Source organism: Triticum dicoccoides, chromosome 4B (genome assembly GCF_002162155.2).
Source record: "Triticum dicoccoides isolate Atlit2015 ecotype Zavitan chromosome 4B, WEW_v2.0, whole genome shotgun sequence".
Classification (NCBI taxonomy): Eukaryota; Viridiplantae; Streptophyta; class Magnoliopsida; order Poales; family Poaceae; genus Triticum; species Triticum dicoccoides.
Window position 1 is genome coordinate 48,642,682 of NC_041387.1, and position 6,795 is coordinate 48,649,476.

The following is a 6,795-nucleotide window of genomic DNA, read 5'->3' on the forward strand; positions in this document are numbered from 1 at the left end:
AGGTATTGGGATACCGACGATCGAATCTCGGGCAAGTAACATACCGTCTGACAAAGGGAATTGTATACGGGGTTGCTTGAATCCTCGACATCGTGGTTCATCCGATGAGATCATCGAGGAGCATGTGGGAGCCAACATGGGTATCCATATCCCGCTATTGGTTATTGACCGGAGAGCCGTCTCGGTCATGTCTGCATGTCTCCCGAACTCGTAGGGTCTACACACTTAAGGTTCGGTGACGCTAGGGTTGTATGAATATGAGTATGCAGCAAGCCCAATGTTGTTAGGAGTCCCGTATGAGACCCCGGACGTCACGAGGAGTTCCGAAATGGTCCGGAGGTAAAGAATTATATATAGGAAGTGCTGTTTCGGCCATCGGGAGTGTTTCGGGGGTCACCGGTATTGTACCGGGACCACCGGAAGGGTCCCGGGGGTCCACCGGGTGGGGCCACCTATCCCGGAGGGCCCCGTGGGCTGAAGTGGGGAGGGAACCAGCCCCTGGTGGGCTGGTGCGCTTCCCCTTGGGGCCCCCTGCGCCTAGGGTTGGAAACCCTAGGTGGGGGGCGCACCACTTGCCTTGGGGGGCACTCCACCCCCCTGGCCGCCGCCCCCCTTGGGATATTGCATCTCCAGGGCCGACGCCCCCCCTGGGGGCCTATATAAAGGAGGGGGAGGGAGGGCAGCCGCACCCTGTGTCTTGGCGCCTCCCTCCCCTGCTACACCTCTTCCTCCTCCCGTAGTTGCTTGGCGAAGCCCTGCCGGAGTCCTGCTGCATCCACCACCACGCCGTCGTGCTGCTGGATCTTCATCAACCTCTCCTTCCCCCTTGCTGGATCAATAAGGAGGAGACGTCATCCGCTCCGTACGTGTGTTGAACGCGGAGGTGTTGTCCGTTCAGCACTCGGTCATCGCTGATTTGGATCATGACGAGTACGACTACCTCAACCCCGTTCACTTGAACGCTTCCGCTCGCGATCTACAAAGGTATGTAGATGCATTAATATCACTCGTTGCTAGATGAACTCATAGATGGATCTTGGTGAAACCATAGGAAAATTTTATTTTCTGCAACATTCTCCAACAGTGGCATCATGAGCCAGGTCTATGCGTAGTTCTCTATTGCATGAGTAGAACACAAATCAGTTGTGGGCGTAGATCTTGTCAACTTGCTTGCCACTACTAGTCTTTTCTTGCTTCAGCGGTATTGTGGGATGAAGCGGTCCGGACCGACCTTACACGTACGCTTACGTGAGATAGGTTCCACCGACTGACATGCACTAGTTGCATAAGGTGGCTAGCGGGTGTTTGTCTCTCCTACTTTAGTTGGAGCGGATTCGATGAAAAGGGTCCTTATGAAGGGTAAATAGAAGTTGACAAAATCACGTTGTGGTTATTCGTAGGTAAGAAAACGTTCTTGCTAGAACCCAATTGCAGCCATGTAAAAGATGCAACAACAATTAGAGGACGTCTAACTTGTTTTTGCAGCGATTGTCATGTGATGTGATATGGCCAGAAGTTGTGATGAATGATGAATGATATATTGTGATGTATGAGATCATGTTCTTGTAATAGGAATCACGACTTGCATGTCGATGAGTATGACAACCGGCAGGAGCCATAGGAGTTGTCTTAATTATTGTATGACCTGCGTGTCAATGATTTAACGCCATGTAATTACTTTACTTTATTGCTAAACCGTTAGCTATAGTAGTAGAAGTAATAGTTGGCGAGCAACTTCATGGAGGCATGATGATAGAGATCATGATGATGGAGATCATGGTGTCATGCCGGTGAAGAAGATGATCATGGAGCCCCGAAGATGGAGATCGGAGGAGGTATATGATATTGGCCATATCATGTCACTACTTTATATAATTGCATGTGATGTTTATTATGTTTTATGCATCTTGTTTACTTAGAACGGCGGTAGTAAATAAGATGATCCCTTATAATAATTTCAAGAAAGTGTTCCCCCTAACTGTGCACCGTTGCTAAAGTTCGTCGTTTCGAAGCACCACGTGATGATCGGGTGTGATAGATCCTTACGTTCACATACAACGGGTGTAAGACAGTTTTACACATGCAAAACACTTAGGGTTAACTTGACGAGCCTAGCATGTACAGACATGGCCTCGGAACACAAGAGACCGAAAGGTCGAACGTGAGTCGTATGGAAGATACGATCAACATGGAGATGTTCACCGATGATGACTAGTCCGTCTCACGTGATGATCGGACACGGCCTAGTCGACTCGGATCGTGTAACACTTAGATGACTAGAGGGATGTCAATCTGAGTGGGAGTTCATTAAATAATTTGATTAGATGAACTTAATTATCATGAACTTAGTCTAAAATCTTTGCAAAATATGTCTTGTAGATCAAATGGCCAACACTCATGTCAACATGAACTTCAACGCGTTCCTAGAGAAAACCAAGCTGAAAGATGATGGCAGCAACTATTTGGACTGGGTCCAGAACCTGAGGATCATCCTCATAGCATCCAAGAAAGCATATGTCCTAGAAGGACCGCTAGGTGAAGCACCCATCCCAGAGAACCAAGACGTTATGAACGCTTGGCAGTCACGTGCTGATGATTACTCCCTCGTTCAGTGCGGCATGCTTTACAGCTTAGAACCGGGGCTCCAAAAGCGTTTTGAGCAACATGGAGCATATGAGATGTTTGAGGAGCTGAAAATGGTTTTTCAAGCTCATGCCCGGGTCGAGAGATATGAAGTCTCCGACAATTTCTATAGTGGTAAGATGGAGGAAAACAGTTCTGTCAGTGAGCACATACTCAAAATGTCTGGGTTGCACAACTGCCTGTCCCAGCTGGACATTAACCTCCCGGACGAGGCGGTCATTGACAGAATCCTTCAGTCGCTCCCACCGAGCTACAAGATCTTTGTGATGAACTATAATATGCAGGGGATGGTAAAGACCATTCTTGAAGTATTTTCAATGCTGAAGTCAGCAGAGGTTGAAATCAAGAAAGAACATCAAGTGTTGATGGTCAATAAGACCACTAAGTTCAAGAAGGGCAAGGGTAAGAAGAACTTCAAGAAGGACGGCAAAGATGTTGCCACGCCCGGTAAGCCAGTTGCCGGGAAGAAGTCAAAGAATGGACCCAAGCCTGAGACTGAGTGCTTTTATTGCAAAGGGAAGGGTCACTGGAAGCGGAACTGCCCCAAATACTTAGCGGACAAGAAGGCCGGCAACACTAAAGGTATATGTGATATACATGTAAATGATGTGTACCTTACCAGTACCCGTAGTAACTCCTGGGTATTTGATACCGGTGCTGTTGCTCATATTTGTAACTCAGAGCAGGAGCCGCGGAATAAGCGGAGACTGGCGAAGGACGAGGTGACGATGCGCGTCGGGAATGGTTCCAAGGTCGATGTGATCGCCGTCGGCACGCTACCTCTACATTTACCTACGGGATTAGTTTTAAACCTCAATAATATTTATTTAGTGCCAAGTTTGAGCATGAACATTGTATCTGGATCTCGTTTAATACGAGATGGCTACTCATTTAAATCCGAGAATAATGGTTGTTCTATTTATATGAGAGATATGTTTTATGGTCATGCCCCGATGGTCAATGGTTTATTCTTAATGAATCTCGAACGTAATGTTACACATATTCATAGTGTGAATACCAAAAGATGTAAAGTTGATAACGATAGTCCCACATACTTGTGGCACTGCCGCCTTGGTCACATTGGTGTCAAGCGCATGAAGAAGCTCCATGCTGATGGACTTTTAGAGTCTCTCGATTATGAATCATTTGACACATGCAAACCATACCTCATGGGCAAAATGACCAAGACTCCATTCTCCGGAACAATGGAGCGAGCAACCAACTTATTGGAAATCATACATACTGATGTGTGTGGTCCAATGAGCGTTGAGGCTCGCGGAGGATATCGTTATGTTCTCACTTTCACTGATGACTTAAGTAGATATGGGTATGTCTACTTGATGAAACACAAGTCTGAAACCTTTGAAAAGTTCAAGGAATTACAGAATGAAGTAGAGAATCAACGTGACCGAAAGATAAAATTCTTATGATCGGATCGTGGAGGTGAATATTTAAGTCACGAATTTGGTACGCACTTAAGGAAATGTGGAATCGTTTCACAACTCACGCCGCCTGGAACACCTCAGCGTAACGGTGTGTCCGGACGTCGTAATCGCACTCTATTGGATATGGTGCGGTCTATGATGTCTCTTACCGATTTACCGCTATCATTTTGAGGATACACTCTAGAGACAGCTACATTCACTTTAAATAGGGCACCGTCTAAATCCGTTGAGACGACACCGTATGAATTATGGTTTGGGAAGAAACCTAAGCTGTCGTTTCTAAAAGTTTGGGGATGCGATGCTTATGTCAAGAAACTTCAACCTGAAAAGCTCGAACCCAAGTCGGAAAAATGCGTCTTCATAGGATACCCTAAGGAAACCATTGGGTATACCTTCTACCTTAGATACGAAGGCAAGATCTTTGTTGCCAAGAACGGATCCTTTCTGGAAAAAGAGTTTCTCTCGAAAGGAGTAAGTGGGAGGAAAGTAGAACTCGATGAAGTACTACCTCTTGAACCGGAAAGTAGTGCAGCTCAGGAAAATGTTCCTGTGGTGCCTACACCGACTGGAGAGGAAATTAATGATGATGATCAAGGTACTTCGGATCAAGTTACTACTGAACTTCGTAGGTCCACGAGGACACGTTCCACACCAGAGTGGTATGGCAACCCTGTCGTGGAAATCATGTTGTTAGACAACGGTGAACCTTCGAACTATGAAGAAGCGATGGCGGGCCCAGATTCCAACAAATGGCTTGAAGCCATGCAATTCGAGATAGAATCCATGTATGAAAACAAAGTATGGACTTTGACAAACTTGCCCGATGATCGGCGAGCGATAGAAAACAAATGGATCTTTAAGAAGAAGACAGACGCGGATGGTAATGTTACCATCTATAAAGCTCGACTTGTTGCTAAGGGTTATCGGCAAGTTCAAGGGATTGACTACGATGAGACTTTCTCTCCCGTAGCGAAACTGAAGTCCGTCTGAATCATGTTAGCAATTGCCGCATACTATGATTATGAGATATGGCAGATGGACGTCAAAATGGCATTCCTTAACGGCTATCTTAAGGAAGAGCTGTATATGATGCAGCCGGAAGGTTTTGTCGATCCTAAGAATGCTAACAAAGTATGCAAGCTCCAGCGATCCATTTATGGGCTGGTGCAAGCATCTCAGAGTTGGAACATTCGCTTTGATGAGATGATCAAAGCGTTTGGGTTTATGCAGACTTATGGAGAATCCTGCGTTTACAAGAAAGTGAGTGGGGGCTCTGTAGCATTTCTCATATTATATGTAGATGACATACTTTTGATGGGAAATGATATAGAACTTTTGGACAGCATTAAGGCCTACTTGAATAAGTGTTTTTCAATGAAGGACCTTGGAGAAGCTGCTTACATATTAGGCATCAAGATCTATAGGGATAGATCGAGATGCCTCATAGGTCTTTCACAAAGCACATACCTTGATAAGATTTTGAAGAAGTTCAAAATGGATCAGTCCAAGAAAGGGTTCTTGCTTGTATTGCCAGGTGTGAAATTGAGCTCGGCTCAATGTCCGACCACGGCAAAAGATAAAGAAGAGATGCGTGTCATCCCCTATGCCTCAGCCATAGGATCTATTATGTATGCCATGCTGTGTACCAGACCTGATGTAAACCTTGCCGTAAGTTTGGTAGGAAGGTACCAAAGTAATCCCGACAAGGAACACTGGACAACGGTCAAGAATATCCTGAAGTACCTGAAAAGGACAAAGGACATGTTTCTCGTTTATGGAGGTGACGAAGAGCTCGTCGTAAAGGGTTACGTTGACGCTAGCTTCGACACAGATCTGGATGACTCAAAGTCACAAACCGGATACGTGTATATGTTGAATGGTGGAGCAGTAAGCTAGTGCAGCTGCAAGCAGAGCATCGTGGCGGGATCTACATGTGAAGCGGAGTACATGGCAGCCTCGGAGGCAGCGCATGAAGCAATCTGGGTGAAGGAGTTCATCACCGACCTAGGAGTCATACCCAATGCGTCGGGGCCGATCAAACTCTTCTGTGACAACACTGGAGCTATTGCACTTGCCAAGGAGCCCAGGTTTCACAAGAAGACCAGGCACATCAAGCGTCGCTTCAACTCCATTCATGAAAATGTTCAAGATGGAGACATAGAAATTTGCAAAGTGCATACGGATCTGAATGTCGCAGATCCGTTGACTAAACCTCTTCCGCGAGCAAAACATGATCAACACCAGAACTCTATGGGTGTTCGATTCATCACAATGTAACTAGATTATTGACTCTAGTGCAAGTGGGAGACTGTTGGAAATATGCCCTAGAGGCAATAATAAAATGATTATTATTATATTTCCTTGTTCATGATAATTGTCTTTTATTCATGCTATAGTTGTATTATCCGGAAATCGTAATACACGTGTGAATACTAAGACCAAAACATGTCCCTAGTGAGCCTCTAGTTGACTAGCTCGTTAATCAATAGATAGTCATGGTTTCCTGACTATGGACATTGGATGTCGTTGATAACGGGATCACATCATTAGGAGAATGATGTGATGGACAAGACGCAATCCTAAGCATAGCACAAGATCGTGTAGTTTGTTTTGCTAGAGCTTTTCCAACGTCAAGTATCTTTCCTTAGACCATGAGATCGTGTAACTTCCGGATACCGTAGGAGTGCTTTGGGTGTACCAAATGTCA